The sequence below is a fragment of the Balaenoptera ricei genome, chromosome 10 (genome assembly GCF_028023285.1).
Source record: "Balaenoptera ricei isolate mBalRic1 chromosome 10, mBalRic1.hap2, whole genome shotgun sequence".
Classification (NCBI taxonomy): Eukaryota; Metazoa; Chordata; class Mammalia; order Artiodactyla; family Balaenopteridae; genus Balaenoptera; species Balaenoptera ricei.
In genome coordinates, this window is record NC_082648.1 from 40,453,512 (window position 1) to 40,472,521 (window position 19,010).

Genomic DNA, 19,010 nt, shown 5'->3' on the forward strand with positions numbered 1-19,010 from the left:
AGCAATATTAATATCAGCAATAATAATATTAATAATTATTATCAAAGAGACTTTAAAGCGAGAAAAAAATACAAGCATTGTAGGGATAAAGAGAATCATTACTCAAAGATATTATACCAGGAAGATATAGTAATAACTGAACCTGCATGCATTTAGCAATATAGTCTTGAAATACATGAAACAAAAATTCACAGAATTACAAGGAGAAATGAACAAATCCACAATTAGAGTGGGTGATTTCCATTTAGCTTTTGCAGAAACTCAAAGCTTAAGAAGTAAAAAAATTGAATAAGAACATAAATAGTAAATTGTTACAATACAACTTATTATTGTCTTGATCCGAAGGCCATGTGTAAAATCTTGTACCCCGAAACTGGAGAATACACATTCTTTTCAAGAACACATGACAAAATATTCACAAAAGTAGACCATAAACCAAGTCTCAAAAAAAGACCAAAAACATTTTTTTACATGTTCTGTGACCACGATGAAGTAAAACAAAACTTCGATTTCAAAAATACAAACAAAATTTTTATTTGGCAAACTTCAAATGCTCTCAGAAATAATTTATAGGCCAAGAAAAATAATTACAGCTATGAAAATTATAACTAAGTAATGAAAACAATACACCTCAGAATTTGTGGATGCAGTGAAAACACTCTATTGGAAAATGTATAGTTTAAAATATACTGATAATAAAAAAAGACTGAATGTTAATCAGTTACATATTCAATTTTAAAAATCAAGAGAATATTCAAAGAAAGTAGAAACATAAAAATAAAAGCAAAATTAAGAAATCCAGAGACAAACAATAACGGACATACTCAAAAGCTGGTTTCTGAGAAGATTACCGAACTTGACAGACTTAAAGAAAATAAAATAGCAAGATTCATTTAGGAAGAAAAAAGGAAAAAAAAAAAAAAGAGGTGGCAGAAACAGCCTTAATGGCAACTAGAGGCAGTGTAGATACGACAAAAGCCTGAAAGAATAGCACGTCCTTAGGGGAGACAGCTCTCCCTCCCCTTTCCAGCTGGCTATGCAGTGCCCATGTCTTATTTATCTTTGTATCTTCAAAGGCTGGCAGCCTGGTACGAAATAGATATTCAGTGAGCTTGTTATATAAAATCAAATCCTATTCTTGAGCTGGCAGTCCGTGGCCCCAGTATTGGAGCAAGCAGAGTCCACGGACAGAGTTCTCAACAACTATCCGATGTCACTATTTGTTCTTGCTGTTAAATAAAGCACCAAAGTTTAGAAACCCCATACTTGAAAAATAATAATAATCAGAGTAAATTAAAGTTATCCTTATAATAATATTCTTCTTCCTTACTTGGATGAGACTGGTCTGAATAAGAGTGAAAAGGGTAGAGTTATAGCTGGGGTGGGGATGCGGGGGGTTGGTATTCATCACCCAGGGCACTTGGAGGAGATTTTGTCCCACACGTGACCACCGACTAACAAGGCTGTCGAGGGGGGAAGCAGGTTGGAAACCCCTGGTTCATCATGACGTCTGTGTCAAAGCTTCTATGTGGTGAAGAAACCTGGACCTGCCAGGTTTTCACATCTGTCTATGAAATCAAAGGAGTTGGTCTCGGCTTTCACAAACACCCATGCAGGTCAGGATCAAGATCAAGAACACCGCAAGGCTGGAATGTTTCTGGCTGAAAATGGAACACTGCAAGGCAGACAGATGCAGAACACCGAAGTCTAGGATTTCAGAGGTAGTAGAGAGGGCTCCTGACCCCTTCCAAAGATGCCCTTTGCAGGCACTGAGGCCTGAACCGTTCCCTTGTGGTTCTAACCGCATCTTGGCTTTGTCCTCTAAGGAGAGGTCACCCTAAGTGTTATCAGCCATTGCTAACCCTGAATTCGAGAATCAGATGCTTTCCCAACGTGAGGATTTGATGGGGTGTGTTGGGTGGAGTGAGCTGAAGGCATGAGAACATGAGGGCACTGGCTGCCTGAGGGAAAAACAGGGAGTTAAAACCGCATAGTGCAGAGTTCTGCCTGGGCCAGCCCTGAGCACGTAGCGAGCTAAAGGGAGAGTTCACAAGAGGGGGCGCGGGGAGGAGGGGTGGAAGAATGTGTTCCGGATGCCCCAGCACAGCTGGAAGCCATGTGGCCTCTCCGGGTCATGGGCCAGGAGAACAAGCAGAACGGCAATCGGCAATCGGGGGGCAGAGGGAGAAACACAGAGCGTCTGGCTCTGCGAATAACAGCTTCCAGGGAAAAGGCTTCACGTGAGCGCGCTGTGGAACCGACGCGAGGATGCAGGGACGTTCGCTGCTATCACCCCATCGGTCCACCCGCCATGTCAGCAGCACTCGGGAGAGTCTTTGAAGGTAAAGCTGTGCAACCCCAAAACAATAATAACAAACATTTGTAAGACACTTTACGACGTAGAGAGGGCGTTCAAAAATATGTTATCTCCTATGAGCCTCACAACAAGCCCTGGGAGTACGTATTTAAGACTGCTTTTATGTTGCAAAAGAGCAAACTGAGGCTCAGCAAAGATAAGAAACTAGGGACAGACCTGGGACTTCTCACGCCAGACCCAGGAGGTTTAATGCCTTTGCTTCTCAAAGCGTGGTCCTTGGACCAGCAGCATAGGCCTACCCTGGGAGCTTATTAGAAATAAGAAATTTCAAACCCAGACTTAGTGAATCAGAATCAGCATTTTAACAAGATCCTTAGGTGATTCACATTTTAATACTCACATTAAAATTTGAGGCCTACTATGTCTACCATATCAGACCATTCTCATAAACACCTGATGACCCCCATGAGATCGATGTTCTTGGGGAGTCTCAGTATTTTAGAGCTGGAAGGAACTTCTCAAAAGCACCTACACCTACTCCATCATGGTACAGATGGTGACACTGACAAATTTTCAAAACAAGTCCCTAGCAAAACTAAGGTGAAAATGCAAATCTCTCTTTTGACTCAAAAGGCTTCCATTATACCTTCCCTCTTCCTATTTCTTTAAGAATTTTCCTATTTGGTGCTTCTTATTTGGGGTTCTGTTATAAAAGCAGGCTTCCCTTGCCAATTATGTGCGATTTAGGCTAACAGTAAATGTCATTTCATTTTCTGACACACATTAATAGAGAATGAAAACAATAACAAGAACAGAAGCAGTCATGGCCTTTTCTTTGTTTAGCGTGTCCTACTTTTTCAGTGTTTTATACCCATGGTTTAGTCACATGCTAGGCAGCTGTAGAAAACCAGCCCGCTATGAAAGATTGGTTCTGGACCAATCTGGGACAATCATCGAGTTGGTTACAAATATAAATTAGATGTAATAACATGCGGAGAGATCTACTTAATAATAATGTGTGGAGAGATATCTATGTATCTATAAGGATACAGGCCACACTAAAACTGTGTCTGTCCAGCACAAGTGCAGGGCTTTGGCAATTTTCTGGTTAATTTGCTAAGTCAAGAAGGCCAAACCAGATCATTCAGGCCAGTAGTAGCTTTTTGAACCTAAATATTCTGGTTTGGCTGTCTTCATTTATAAAGTTAACCTGATACTTACCAAATCACTGCCTCATTCACGCTCTATCAAGGGGAAAGAAATTCTTATGTGAGTGTGAACACACACGTTTTAATATGTGTGTTTACATGGAACTCGGCTTGGGTCATTTGTTCTTTGAGATGAGATATCAACTCAAACATTCATCCCACAGATGGTGGGAAATCCAGGGTCCCTCCCAATATCTCTAGGAATGTTTGGGATGGGAAGGGGGCTGGCCTAATGTCCCCCCACCTCACCCTGGCCACCCCAGTCACTTCTGGCTCTAAGTTCATGCTTCTGTGGGATTTTCTTTTCTATATCTTGTCTCCTGTGGACATTTCCACTCTCCACCTGCATGGATTCAAACATCTAATTCAGTCCATTTTCCTTGATTTCTCCCAAACATCACTCGCCAAAGTCAGTGGATGCAGCCAACTTTCCCTGTGGATGTGGAAGGAGCAGAGAGGCTGTTCTTTGCCACACAATAGAATAGCTCCTAATGTTGATTACTAGAACTTTGTCCTTAAAAGTCTTCCAGCTGTTCCCTTCCCCCACATTCCTGCCATGGGGAATTGTCTTCTACTTGGGCTCAAGCCTCCTACCATGTTGTGGCTCCTTCCTCATCCAAGTGCCTTCTAAGCTAAACAGCCCTCATCCACAAATTCCTATGTTGATTATCTCTTTGTCTCAGTCCAAGCCTATCCCATTTGAGGACTGCCTTCCAGGACTCAAATGGCCCATCATGATGTTTGTTCAACAAAGGGCCCAAGGATGAATTCTCCCACAGGTGTCAGTGACAGTGGGCCCTTTCCCGACACACCAACGCCTCCTGTTATAGGATAGGTAGATGGATGGCATCCAGGTGCTAGTGTATGTGTGTGAATGCATGTGCAAGCTTGGCTGAGAGAACGTGTATGCGCAAGTGTGCGTATGTGTGACTATCTGTGTGTTTGCACATGTGGGAAGCAGCCCTAGGAATCAGACCAAATGTGACTAGGAAAATGTGTAAAGTGTGTCTCTAGACTCATTCATTAGGTGTTGGACCCGATGCTGGGAAATCCTACGTGTCAGCCCCCTGAGGACTCAAGGAGGGGATTCCCCACACCCGAGCTACATCTCCTTGAAAATTATTAATTAATTGGGAAGCAACATAGAGACGCAAAGGAAAATAGATAGAGCCATGGGGAATTGGAAAGACAGAAAAAGAATTAGCTGAAACAAGTTCATCTTGGTTCTCAGAGACCTGGACTACATATAGTAACTTGCCACAAATGCCAGTGGGAGGGACAAAACCGGGAAGAAGTTTCTACTCCTTAGGCGTGGAAGACCCTGGGAAGGGTGAACCAGATAGGCTGTGCAGCCTCTCCTTCCCAGGTATCTCTGATGCCACAGGAGCCTGGCCTTCCTGGAGGGAAGAGGAGGGCAAGGATGCCCTCTTGGAGCCCAACCTGATCTGAAAAGCTATGAGATCTGGGGTTTCCAAGCAAAGGAATGTGAGCTTGCCTGTAGCCCCAGAGTTGGAAGGATCAGAGACCCTTGGGATGGGAGGGGGTCAGGGTGGCGCAAGCATTTCACCAGCCCTTTCTCCATTCTGCTTGTATTCCCCAGGCCTTGGAAGCCTCTGGGGGACTGAGGTCACTACACAATATGTTTAATGTCACTGGGAGAGGCTGGTGAGACCAGGACACCCCTGAACATGTGTTGATGCCCTGTTCCATCCTGCGTCCAGGCGGATCCCCCGGGCCTGGGTGTAAAGAGGCCGCTGGAAGTTTGTGCTCTGCCCTTTTTTGCAGGCAGCATTGTCCCGGGGAGTCCTCCCCTCCCCTCCTCCAGCCCCACAGACCGACCTGGCTCTGACAGCTGAGACCTGGGAGGGCTAGTGTGGACAGGACAGTGCGGAAAGCCTTTCTGAGGAGATGACACTCAGGCCAACCTAAAGGATGAGAATGGGGCTAGCTCCTGGGGGGGAGGGGAGCAGGTGGCGGGCGAGTGGAAGTTCTAGGCCCTGAGGCAGGAAAAGAACTTTGACCATTAGGAACTGAAAGAGCTGAGTGCCTGGCCAGTAAGGAGGGCAGAAGATGAAGCTAGGGATATGGGAAAAGTCCAGAATCACTCAGGGCCTGCCTGATAGGCCACAGTAACGTTCTGAACACACACACACACACACACACACACACAAACACGGGCATGCTGAAGGGAAAGGCTTGTGGGGAAAGTCTGCTATGGTCTGAATGATGATTCTTAATGCTTCAAGGAGATTGAAATGGAGGAGCCTCAACTTGGAAGCAGGGAGACCAGTCATGAGGCCACCATAGATTCCAGGTAAGGAGAGGAGGGTAATTTAGAAAAAACTGGGGAGGTTGTGACAATTGAGAGAAGTGGTGGGATTAGAAGTACACTTTGGAGTCAGAGTTTGCTGGACCTGATGATATAATGGATGTGGAAGGTGAGGAGGAATCCAGGACCACAGTCTTTAGCAACTAGGAAGGTGGAGGTGATATAGGCAAGCCTGGTGGGGAGGCAGCAGTGAGAATCAAAGAGTTCTTGTCGCGACAGGTTAATTTCAAAACGTCCGGAGACCTCAAGTAGAAACGCCACGTGGGACCTCCCTCTGAAAGTCGGACCTCAAAGAGGAGGAAGGGGCCAGTCAGAAATGTGGGCTTGCCACCATGTGTGTGGTGTCTACAGCCATGGAGGCATGGAGAGAAGAGCCCAAGACCAAGTCCAAGGGCACTGGCACTAGCATCTCTTTGAAGCCACCAGCGAGGCAGGAAGAAAACCAGGAGAGCACCATGTGGGGAAGCCTGGAGAAGGGAGGGCTTCAGGGTGGGGTCAGCTGAGTTAAAGCTGCGGAGAGAGGGGACACCTGAGGCGAGAGTTTGGTGAATTTAATATGAATGGTGGTGGGGCAGAAGCCGGGCTGGGGTGGAGTGAAGCAGGGATGGCCGGGGAGGAAGTAGAAGCAGCGAGTGTCGTGCACACCCTCCCCCTGCCCCTGGGGCTGTGTGGGAGGGGTGTGGGTGTGGTAGAGGGATTTTTAGAAGACCCGTCCCTGTACGGATGGGAACATTCCAGGAGGAAGCCGGAGAGAGAAGGTGTGAAGGGGAAGGGGGTTGGTCCTCCCTCAGATGTCCCTGCCTTTTCCAATGCAGATGAGGAATCCCCTGCCCTTGGACCCGGACCCGGACCCCGGGCCTCGGCCCCTCCCGGGGCTGGATGCAGAGGAAATGCCAGGGTCTGGGTGAAGGAAGCCAGGAGGGGAGGGCCTGCCTTGCTCTGGAAATAGAAAACCCGACGCTGGTAACTGAGTAACTCCTGGAGATGGGGCAAAGGCCCTGGCAGAGTCTGAAGGAGCAAAAATAATCTGTGCCGCTTGGGCGGTGAGGCAGATCGGATGTGGGGGGCGGAGAGGCCTGGTCTGCGGTCCCTCATCCCCCGGCACCCCTCCCTGGCCTGCAGGGGCGAGCGCCGCTCTTCTGTCTTGCTCTGGCCCGGCCGGGAGCGATGGATGGTTCCCGGCGGACAGAGCGTCCTCGAGTGAAGCCCGCGGACCAGTGCCGAGGCCGGCGAGCTCAGTCCCCTCTTGCCGCACGCACAGCACCGCCTGCTCTGGACCCCAGATGAGGACACCACCCAGACAGACAGACAGAGCAGGGCAGAGCCCCAACTGCCTGTGGTCAGAGAGGGGTGGAGTCCCACCCCGCTTCAGGAAGCGGGCCTTGACTGCCTCAGCCTCCCTCAGGTCTCCCTCGCCCGAGGTCCCAAAGCTTATGCACACGTTCCTCCCCCCACCCCTACCCACACAGCGCATTATAGGTTCCTCAGAGGGGATGCCGAGCTAACAGCATCTACGAATTGATTGGGTGGGGGGTTGGTTTGGGGTCCTTCTCCCTTTTTGTTTCAGCACCACTGTCCTCCCTCGCCTTGGGGCAAAGGCGCCCCAGTCTCTCTCTGCTTCACCTCCCGCTCCCCAGGCTCACCTCTAAGATCACAGGAAGCAAGAGACACATCTTCTCAACCAGCAGATGGTGCCGAAAGATGGGGCTGAGGCCATGGGGTTGAGGCTCTGCCCTGGGTCCAGCCCCACGCCTGCCCCTCCTCCCCACGGCAGGCCATCCCCGAGGAAAGCAGGGCTTTGAGGGACGGAAGGTGCCAGGCTCCAGAGGGTTGGGGGGGGGGTGGTTGGGCCCCTCTCTCCCGAGGAGGAAAGGAAGGTGAGAATCACTGACCTGAGAAGTTTCCATGAACTCTGGCCATGTGGGAGAAGCGGGGGGAGAGGCCCAAAGGAGCTGGGCAAGGCGCAGGGGAGGGAAGTAACTCCCCTAGTGGTTTCCTTACCGTAAACTTCTAACTGGATCCCGTGGTATAAACAGACACACCGGACCTGCCCAAGGAATGAGCACGGCTGGGAACCACATACCACCAGGACATTAGAGAAGTAGAGGTGTTGGCAGCAAGGGACCCGGTACCTGGACCCCCGGGGGACCGGCCCTGGGCGAGGGGAGACAGTTGACCCAGGAAGGACCCAGAGGCCGTGCCCATTCTCACTCCTCCTGCCTCCTGGCACAGGAGCGCCCTCTGTTTGTAGGCAAACTATGAGTGTGGGTAAGAGAGAGAAGGGGCCGTGCTTGGTCCTTGGACGCACCAGGCTCTGAACCCCCAGCTGCTGACTCAGCCACCTCCCGCTCCCCTCCCAACACCTCCCTCCCAAGCTGATGGGAACAAAGAGGCTGCAAGTTTCCAGTTGTAAAAGTCGGGAGGAGAGATCAAGAACGGAGATCAAGGCTTCGGATTTTCCATGACACTTGTGCAGGGGCGGGGGCCCCGTGCCTGCCTGGCACAGTGCCCATCACCCGTGCCCTCTGGGAAGCAGGAAGCTGCCATCTGGGCCTGGGGCAGTGCCAGCCTCACCATCAGCACGGCGCCCTCTCCTGGGGCTGTCTTGGCAGGAGGTGAGCTCACTGCCGTTGCGGTGTCCGGGCAGTCTCCTGAACTCTGGGTCCCCCGAACCCAGTTCCTCCCAGCTCTCTCAGATCAGACAGTCTCGGAGGCCAGAAGCTCACCCAGCAGCCCCCCCAGACCTGCAGCACTGGGCAGAGGTCAAGCGTCAGGAGAGAGAAGGGGGAGGGGACAAATGACAGAGGGTAGGAGGTGTGGGCTTCGGGCGGGGGAGGGCGTTGAGGGGAATCCATCTGCAGGAGGTCAAAGGGCAGCTGGACCTGGCCTCCCCCAACAGTGAGGCCAGTCTCCGTGTCCTCCACCCCCCGTTGTACCCGACTATCTCAGCTTCTGGGGCATCTGTGACACGGAGGGGTCCACTCAGTTAAAACACATGACGGTACATCTATTTAATGCAGTACTCTTCAACTTTTTAAAAAAGTCGAGTAAATCCATGCATCCTGACAGAAAGGATGACCAAAGCATAGTAAGTGGAAAAACAATAAGAAGATTCTGATACAATTTTCTTAAAAATACTTAAACCTCAAACCACTGCATTTGGATATGCGTATCTAAATAACTACATATTTTAATGTGCTTAGAAAGAAGGATAAATGTGCTAATGTATGCCTGGGGTCATTTGGATTAGAATTAGAGTAAAGGAGAGACTTTTGTATTAGAATTTTTTATACTAAGCATGTATAATTTTGAAATGCAAAGAAAAAAGATGAGGGTGGGGGAGATGATTCAGAGCAGTCCAAGTGTGTAGATAGAGCTGGGCACACACACAGACATGCCAGGTGCAGGCACGCACACACGCACACACACACACATAAGCACGTGCTCACACCAAGCACATCTGGCCCACCAAGGAAGGCACACCTGGTAAATCTGGCAAAAACGTGGGTGCACACCTGGCTCAGGCACATTCCCACAGTGCTGGGTTCCCTTGACACGTGTCTGGCAGGGCCCGAAGCTCTCTCTAGGCATCGATCCCATCCCAGATCAGCCCCTAGCTCCTCTCGCTTCCCCAATCTCCAAATGCTCTCCCCTGGGCCTCCATCATTTCCTGCCAGGTACTCACACAGCAGGACCCTGGGCAGTCAGGAGAGTCAACAGATGCAGGAGGGGAGCCTGTGGCCTGGCCATGAATATGGCCTCCCCCTTCTCTGGGGCACTGGGGCACCCACCTCCAAAACCGGGGTTGTTCCAGGGTTTCTTTTGGATTCTGGTTTGACTGAGAAACCGCCTGGGCATCAGCCAGTCCGAATATGACCCTGGTTCTGCCACTTACTTGTTGGGTGACCTTGGGCTAGTTGTTAAAACCTTCTGAGCCTCAGTTTCCTCATCTGTAAAATGGGAATAATAAGGTTATTGTGAAACTCAAAGATGATAATATCTAAGAGACTAAATGCTTTGGAAGACAAACAAGGAAATGACGATCACAGATGTCAGGATCCTGGTTCCCTCCAGGGCAGAGGGATAGGGCTGTGATCAGGGAAGGACACAGAGACCACTGAGGTGCTGGCAGTATTCTAATTTTTGACCTGGGCTATGGAAACACGGATGTTTAATTTATAATTATTTATTAAACTGTAAATATATTTAACATATGTATGTTATGTTTTATAATAAGAAAAAATGCTTTGGAAAGTTTCATGTTCAGCATAAATGTAAAATAATATTAACAAGCACAAATTCCCATTCTCATACCCTTTGAGAAGCCTCCGGGACTCTGAATTTCGCCATGGTCAGGGTTAGCTGGGTGGCAAGGATCAGCTAATAAGCAGGAATTTCAGTTATAAATCTAGACCAGTGTTGTCTTCCTTGCTAGAGGAGGCCTCGAGGGCAGAGGTGCCTGAGGGGTGTGGATCCTATGGGGGAGGCCTTGAAGAAAGCGGTCAATTCTGCCCTCCCTCGTGGCTCCTCCCTGCCGCAAAGTGCTGAGAACCACAGGCACATCTGCCCACCCAGGCTTCCTGGCTGGCATAATCCTTGCCCTTGCAAAGCTCCCTGAACCCCAGGCAACCTCCTTTCTGTACTGGCCACCACCCCATATTCCTCAACAGGACGGCCCCTTCCTTGGTCCTCAGGCCCAGCACTTTCCTGCTCCACTGGCGTCCTACCTTGTGCCCGGAAGGTCTGCCCCCTACTTCCCAGCTTTCCCCGGCCCCACTGCTGGCTCCCCTAGATGGGGAGAACTCTCTACCACCCACAGCATCCTGGGGCTCCAGAGCCCAGTCTGCACAATGGCATGCCCCCCATACTGGCTCTGACTCCAGTGGACGGAGCCGTCAGGAGACCTGGCATGGAGGGCAGGGCCCGCCCCCCCCAGGCCAGAGACCCCATGCTGGGCCCCAGCACCCAACAGCCTTCAGGGCTGATCCCACCCTGCCATCAGAGGCCACAGGAATTTCCATGGCAGGGAAGTTCAGCTCTCTACCCCCGCATGTGACTTGCTCCCTGTCTCTTTCTGACTCGGCTTCTGTTCGACTCTGTGATTTAGTCTGTCTCCCATCCCTGCTTTTCTATGGGCCTCTGTCTCCACAATCCTCCCCAGCCAGCACAGGGGCAGCAGGAACCTTCCATCTGCATGTGGGGCAGCCCGTGGGCTTCTGGTCTTGGCCATCAGCCTGAGCTGCTCCCTGCTCGTCTCCCACCTGGGAAGTAACGGAGGTGAAGACTTCAGAAAAGAGCCTGAGGGCCTCAGTGGCAGAGCCGAGCTGAAAGGGAAGAGGAAGCTGATGAAACTGGGGTGCAGGAAGATGGAACTTCTGTTGGTAGGGGAGTGAAGGGCAACGCGGGGGTGGGGCGGGGGACGGGCTGTCTGAGGTCTTGCACAATAAGAGCTAAGAAGGGAGCTGAGTTCTGGAGTAACAAAGAGTCTCGAGTGATGTAATCTGGGATAGGTTCTGACATTAAGTTTTTTTTCAGGGTCTAACCTCAAGCCTGACTGCTGCAGAACTAGCTCTTTCCCATCTGTTTTTTCTTGCATCCTCAGAATCCGTGCCAGGCGTACAGTGAAGGCAAGTACAAGAGGTGCTTGTGAGGGGTAGGGAGCCCTTCTCCTCGGCCTGTGAAGCCACCAGGGTGTCCCCTCCCCATCCCAGACCACCTGATAGCTCCCCAGTCCTGGGCACAACCCAGAGACCAAGCTGGAGGAAGCGGCCACTCCAAGCCATTTAGACAATCTTCCTTTCACGAACTTATTTATTATTCTTTTCCCACCTCTCCACCCCTTCCCCACCAGCTGCTTAAAATATTTTTCAAACAGAAAAATCCAACCACAGCTGGAAACCAACCCTAAAGTTAGTCCAGAACGTGGGAGCTGCCAGGGAAAATTGCCGCAGCTCAGGCGGGGCAGTGAGAGGGAAGGCCTCAGCCACGGAGGCAGTCCCGCTCTGCAGGGGCCTGGGTGGGACAGCAGACGGGGAGAGGGCCCTCGGGTCCCATCACCATTCCACACATGGTCAGTGAGGACCCACAGTGGCCAGGCCCTGTGCTGGGACCCTGGGGGGACACAAATTAGCTTAAGTAATGAGACCTCTCCTCAAGGAGTTGCAGGCTTCATGAGGAGGTAAGGAGCAGATGCAAACGCTTCACTGACAGCAAGAGCATACACTTAGAGAATGTTTCCTACGTTCGAGGTGCTGGCCTCAACACTTCACATGTATGACTCAATTAAAGCCCTATCAGCCCTGTACGGGAGGTACTTTTGTTCTCTCCATCTAGAACAAAGGAGGAAACTGAGGCACACAAAAATTAAGAAACTCTCATATTTAAAAAAAAAAAAAGGGGGGGACTTCCCTGGTGGTCCAGTGGTTAAGACTCTGTGCTCCCAATGCAGGGGGTCTGGGTTCGATCCCTGGTCAGGGAACTAGATCCCGCAGGTCAAAACTAAAGATCCCGCATGCCACAACTAAGACCCGGCCCAGCCAAATAAATAAATAAATATTTAAAAAAAGAAAAAGAAAAAGAAACTCTCACCCCACCATACAACCAGTAAAGGCTAGAATCAGAATCTAGGCCCAGGGAGTCCAGAATCCATGCACTCAGCTCTGTAATCTGCTGCCTCTGTACCATAGTGCAAGAGGCAAAGCAAAAACCCCATGAGAGCGTATAAACAAGTTAACATGAAAATTCAAAGAGATGGCCCCTGGCAGAGGGTCAGAATCAAGGAGGGCTTCATGGAGGAGGTAACACAAGCACTACTTCTGGAAGGATAGTGAGGATTTTGAGCCTATGCTCCGTGGCAGGGACAGAAGGTATAGAGCCGAGAAAGCTGAGGCAGGAGCAGAGACAAAAACAAGACCCAAGAGGCCCAGCTCCCAACGTATGGCCCCCACCACTCAAGAGGCTTGCTTTATCCCTGCCCAGTGCCCAGAGGGAAGAACGCACAGCTGAGCCCAGGCCTGGCCATTGTGGACCATGGTCCAGATTCACCCTCCATCTCTGCAGCATCCTGGGTTGCTCTCTCACCTCCCTCTGACAACTCCCATGCAACCCTCTCACTCTTCCTGTTTGTACTGGTCCCCTTGCACACCCGTTCACAGGAGCGGGTGAGAGGCAAAAGCCACAACACTCTAAAAACTCTTTATAATACAAATGTTTGGCGGCATCTAATTTAGACCAAAATCACCAAGCTGTCTTGGTTGGGACGAACGGCCCAGGAGGTGGCCACACAGCCATGTGGCCCCAAGAACACAAGAGGTAGGGTGGCGGGTCAGTGGACTGGACCCTTATTCTCTCTGCCCTGCTTCCACTTGTCTCTGTGACCTCTTCCAGTCACTGGGCCTCTCTGAGCCTCAGGTCTCCCTCTGGATCTGTTTGGTGTGCTCCCTTTCAGGTCTGAAGTCCCCGTGAGCACAGAGTACTCAGCCCTCTTCTCCGTACCTAAGGACTTGCCAGCTGGGAAGACCAGCTGGGTGGGTGTTCAAGGCTCATCCAAAGATGGTGGCGTTGGGCGGTCTCCTGTGGGCCTTCCATGCAAGCTTCTAAGGGCTTGTTGATAGAGACTCATCATCACGATAATAGCTGATAATAGCTGCCCTTTATTGAATGCTGATAGCCTGACAGACATTATTCTAAGAGGCTCTCATGGATTACCTCGTTTCATCATTTTAACAATGCTACATATGATGAAGCTGAGGCCCGGAAAGGGTTAAGGGCAGTACCCAAGGTCACACTCGGGTGCAGGGCTTCCACGGGGAGGGAGGGAGCACCTGGAGGCCAGGGACCATGTCCTGCTCAGCACTGTCTCCCAACCCCGGTTCCCTGGAAGATTGGCCTTGAATGGCATGGGGTTGGGTGGGAAGACAAAGCTGTGAGTTCGAAAGAGTTGCTTACTGTCCAGGAATCTGTGCAAACCACCTCCCCCAGGTCCATGATGTGAAGGGCTCTGAGCCCTTTCCTGGCTCTGGACCAACTCAACTCCAGCCATAGCCTCCAGCTGCAAGCACCCACCTGTCCCAAGGTGGTCCTTGCCTGGGTGCATCCAGATCCCAGGATGGCGAGCTGGCTCCTTCCGGTCCCACCAGGCAGGGCAGGCCAGGCCAGTGCCAGATCCGCTGCTGCAGTAAACCAGCTTTGGGTGGGCTCCTTCCCTTGGATCTGGGCTGCCTCCAGAACTCTTCTGTGGAGGTAAACCACCCCAGACCTCTGCGGGTGTGAGGGCTGAGCCTCAAGGAGAAGAGAACTACCAGCCTGAGGGCCCCGGCTCCTGGGCCTCTTCCGCCCCCTGGTGGAAGGAACTGAGCAGTGCCACGCCTGCACTGCATTCTGACTCCAACCTTCCCTCCTCTCTCCCCCGCTCCATCCTCTCTCCTCTTCTCGCCTCCGTTCATTCACCCTTGACGGCACGTCCACTGGGTGCCAGGCACCTGCCACGAGATGGGGGACACAGACTGTGTCCTGTGACTGTGACACTGTCCCTGCCCCGAGGTGCTTGCCGTTCATTCACTCACCTCACTCACTCATTCGACAAATATTCATGGAGCTCCTACTCTCCACCAGGCTCTCCTCTAGGCTCCAGAGACACCAACCCTGCCCGCACGGAGTTTACAGTCTAACAGGATGTTCAGCCTGGGTAACAGAGAATTATAATATAGCGGAGAAAGCACAGGTGCTAGAGAGGAGTCCAGCAGAGGAGACAGACAGATGTGAGGACAGTGGCGCTGACACCGAGCGGCGTGTGTGTAGGCGCAGCAGGGGACGGGTGTGCAGAGAAGATTTCAGGGTGACCGCTGGGCTGGGTTTGGAGGGTTGCGTAGGATCTCTCTGGGAATAGGAAACGGGGTGTGGAGTGAGGTGGGGCAGGGAGGAAAGAATATCCTACACAAAGAGGACAGAACGAGCAGGCACATAAAGTCCCAGCGTGTTTAGGGAGCTACAAATAGTCTCCTGTGGTCGGAGTGTGTGGTTAGCGGGAAGAGGGCAGCAGGAGAGTGGAAAGGGCCTTGCAAGTTGTGGAAGGGGTTTGGGTCTTTTCCTGCAGCCTGTGAGGAGCCACAGAAGGTTTTAAGAGACAGGATGATACCACCACGTCGGCATTTCAGAAAAGGACCCCTAGACCAATGGAATGTGGAGGAAGGGCTAGAAGAGCGAGCAGTCGAGGCTGGTGTGGTGCTTGTACCCCAGCTGGGTGACATGCAGCAAGCCACTTCACTTCTCTGAGCCGCAGACCCCTCATCTGTCAAAGGGGGTGATGGCGCCCAGCCTGCAGAGCTGTTGAGAGGACCAGATGAGATACTGTGTGGGAAGCGCCTACTCCAGTGCTTGGCACATAATAGACACTCAGTAAAATTATCATTTTTGGAAGTCAGAGAGCCTACTATGCAGCCTATTACAATTGCCTAGGCAAAGGATGTAGAGGGCCTGAATCCGATCACAGACTATGGATGGGTAGGGAGGGAAGACACCAAGAGCTATTTCAGACAGTTGGCTTTCAGGATGGGGTTGGGTATGGAATTTGTTTCTCTAAACACCTCTTGGAGTTTACCTCTGCCTCCTGCCCTCAGGCTCTCCCTGGGGCTCCCCTATTCCTATCACCCCCTGCGTCCTCACTGCCTGCTTTGCACAGGATGCTTTCTTGTTCAGGGCTGGTCCCTCCTCTGGGCAGAGGCTCCGCTGGCTGAGGCCCTATAGGCGAGTGCCCAGCGCGGCAGCAGACACGGACAGGAGGTGAATGGCAGTTTCTGACGATAATCAGATGTGCAGCTGCTCAGCCATCAGGTTTGTCCCTGAAGCTGGCACAGGGGTGAGAAAGGCAGTGCTGGGGGAGGTCAACCAGGAAGACCGGCTCACTGCTGCCAGTGACGATGATATAATGGTGATGACTGGTCTCATCACTATAGCGTTAAAATCCAGCAAGCCCACCTCTGGCCTCCCCGCTCAGGCAGGCTTCCCAAATTCTCCAGCCCAGGCAACCTTCCTCCCACACCTGCCCCGAGGGTGCCAGCTCCTAACATAATTGCCATTCAGGAGGTGGTCCAGAACTTCTTGGGTGGAGGGAGATGCTTAGGGGTGGCAATTCCTGGAGGGGAGGGAGGGCCACGCAGTTTACATTACGTGTGTATAGCACATATGCCGATGTGACTTAGAGTGTGTTCATCTCAGGTCACTGTCAGGGGAGAGACTTTTGGCAGTTATAAGGGTCAAGGCCCCCGCAGCCATCACATAGGCCCTGGGGAGAGTTGTTAATAGTGTTCAGGGGTCAGGAATTAGTCTCCTCCATCTGCAAGTCCCCCTACAAGAGAATCTGGTTCAGGTGTTCCTTTTAAGGTGTCATTTTGTTTTGTTTTGTTTTCCCTGTATTCCTGTCCCCCTGTTCCAAGGAGATTACAGCCCTTTGGGTCTCTTTGATTCATGTGGGGTAGAAATTTTCTTAAAAGATTGCTTCAAGACTTAAAAGACTACCTCTTAAACTGTCTTCTGTCAATGGCTCAGCTCATTAGAGAGATGATACTGAGGTGCCGTTGAAGAGAGAAAGGAAAATATGGGGAGGGCAGGGAGAGGTGGAGCCTGCACCAGACAGGGAAGGGACTTCCCTCGGGTGAGCCCGCTGCGGGGGGGCCAGGAGGCTCTGAGACCCCTGCCCTGGCTGGGTCTGGCCCGTGCACTGGGCATGCAGGACCCTGGGCACCAGCTCTGCCAGCCTGAGCAGAGATTCCCAGGCTCCAAGAAAGCAGTACCATCCCCCAAATCAGAGGCCCATGGGGTGTTGAACGAGGAGGAGAGAGCGTGACACGGTGGGCTAAGTGCGAGAGGCCCTTCCTGCCCCTGCTTCCTGGGTTCTTGAGACATCCTGGGGAAGGGAAGGCAGCCTCAGTGACCAAGACCAAATCCCCTGCCAGCCAGTCAGGATGCGGCTCTGAGTTAGATTTAGGTTGGTTTCCTTTTTTTTTTTTAACAGGACATCTTTTGTCCACCTGGGTTTGTGGAAGAAGGTTCATACCTTTCATGCAGCCAGCACTCAGAACATTTTATTGGCTCTTCCAGGGTGCACCCCTGAGCCAGGTGAGCATAAGCCCCACAATCAGCCTCCTCTACGCCCCTCGAGAAAGGAGCTGAGGAGACCGTGGCCTGGAGGACCACCATGGTTGATTGCAGCTTCGGTAAAGGGCCAAGACCTTCAGTGGCTTGAGATGGATTGTCAGTTCCTTGCACACACAAGCCCCTGCAACCCAAGGGGTCTCTCCATCAAGGTGACCTCTCTGGGCAGAGCTCCTGCCTTCAGCTGCTATGGGCCCAGGACACAGTGCAACCCCCCAACCTAGACCGCTTCTGTGTATAAGCACCCTCTGTGCCACTTCTCTTCCTAGAACAGGCCTGTAAACTTTCTTTCTGTAGCCAATCTTCCTAGGAAATAGCACAGTAAAGTAGAAAGAGACAGCACTTGGGAGCAGAAAACCCATGATCCAGTTCTGACCTTACCACTATAGCTGGGGCAATCAGCTTCCCCGATTGTGTCTCAGTGTAAAATAGAAATAACAGCCGCTTCACATAGATGGAAGCACAAGTGGCAAAATGCTCCATTGCTAGAAGAGGTTCTTAAATGCAAGGAACCATCTTCTTCCCCTTCTCCCTCTAGACCTTCCTTTAGAGAACTAGACCTGGAACTTTGGAGGGTGGGATCGATTTCTCTCTTTATCTGAACAACACATGCACCAGAGCTTTGAACACTGAGATCTCTGATGTGAGTTAGGATAAACACAGAATCCCTTAAATAAAAAGGGTTGTACGCCCCTGAAATCTGCCTGTGGCCACAGTGGCTGCAGCAATGGGCTACGATCTGGCTCTGCCCCTCACTGCCCACACTCTAACTAGTCCCCTGATCTCTTTGGAAAGTATACTGAACAAGGAAAGAGCGGATTTGGTTCTGGTCTAGATTTTTTCACTAACTGGGTGTCATTTAACCTCAAGCAAGTTTTCTCCACTGTGGACTTAATAAAGGGGGCAGAATGAAGACCATGAAGAACACTTCCAGCTCTAAGCCCTCAGTTTCCCCATGTGCAGGGCCTTTCAGGACCACGGCCCCTCAATACCTTGACTCCCCTCAGCCTGTGGGGCCGGGGGTACATAATGCACATGGAGAAATCGAGGAGGCTGGGAGGGCAGGGATTCCCAGTTGGTCATACTCCACCCTGGCCCCCCCAGCAGAGAGCCCCCCGTGAGCTCACGTCTGCAGTAACCTCACTGCTCATAACTGGGATGCTGAGACAACCTTGGAAGCCAGGCACAAGTGAGAAGTGATGGGTGTCTCCTCGGAATGTGCTGCCCAATTAAAACGGCCTCCTGGATGGGCATGGCGGATGCTGGGACTACTCCCCCAGGCAGTGCGGGCCAGCTTCCAGGTGGAGTCGGTCTGCAAGTGTTTATTGAGGGCCTACTATGCCTCAGGCTTCAAGCTGGGTGCTGGGGAAACAAGGAGGAATAGGAGCCACACTGGAGGGTACAGTCTATTTGTCCCAGACAGTGGACAGAAAGCCTCAAGGGTTCTGCTGGCTACACCCCCAGACCCCCTTTACAGTCCCCAGCAACATGAGCCCCACTTTTCCTCACCACAGGCCCAAGCCCTTAGCCTGTTTCCCTTCCTTTATGAAGCACCACAGCCCTCCATCTTCCCCTGGCCTTCTCTTCCTCTTAAGCTGGTATGAATCAGGCTGCTGCCTCCTCACCTTCCCTGTTCCTGGGACAGCCTGGACCACCCTCTGCAGTGTCCATCCATAGTGTGGACATTAGGCTCACTGCCTCTTGCCCTTGGCAGTGTTCCAGCAGAGGCCACAAAATGAGGCAATCCCCATGTGACTAAAGGATGGGCTCATTCCCCAGATTCCCAAGGTGAATTCCCTGTGAGAAGTGGGTCTTCAGACAAGAAAGCCGAACTTGGAAGACAGGTCTCAGACAGGCAAGAGGCCTCCCTCTCTCTAAAGGCATGTGCCCTAAGAGCAGATGTTAGAAGAGGATAGAAACCTAAGCGTGGCTTACATGGTGTTTGGGTAAAGCAGTCAGACTGCCTGTGTTAAAATCCAGGCTTCCCCCTTAACTAGCTCTGTGT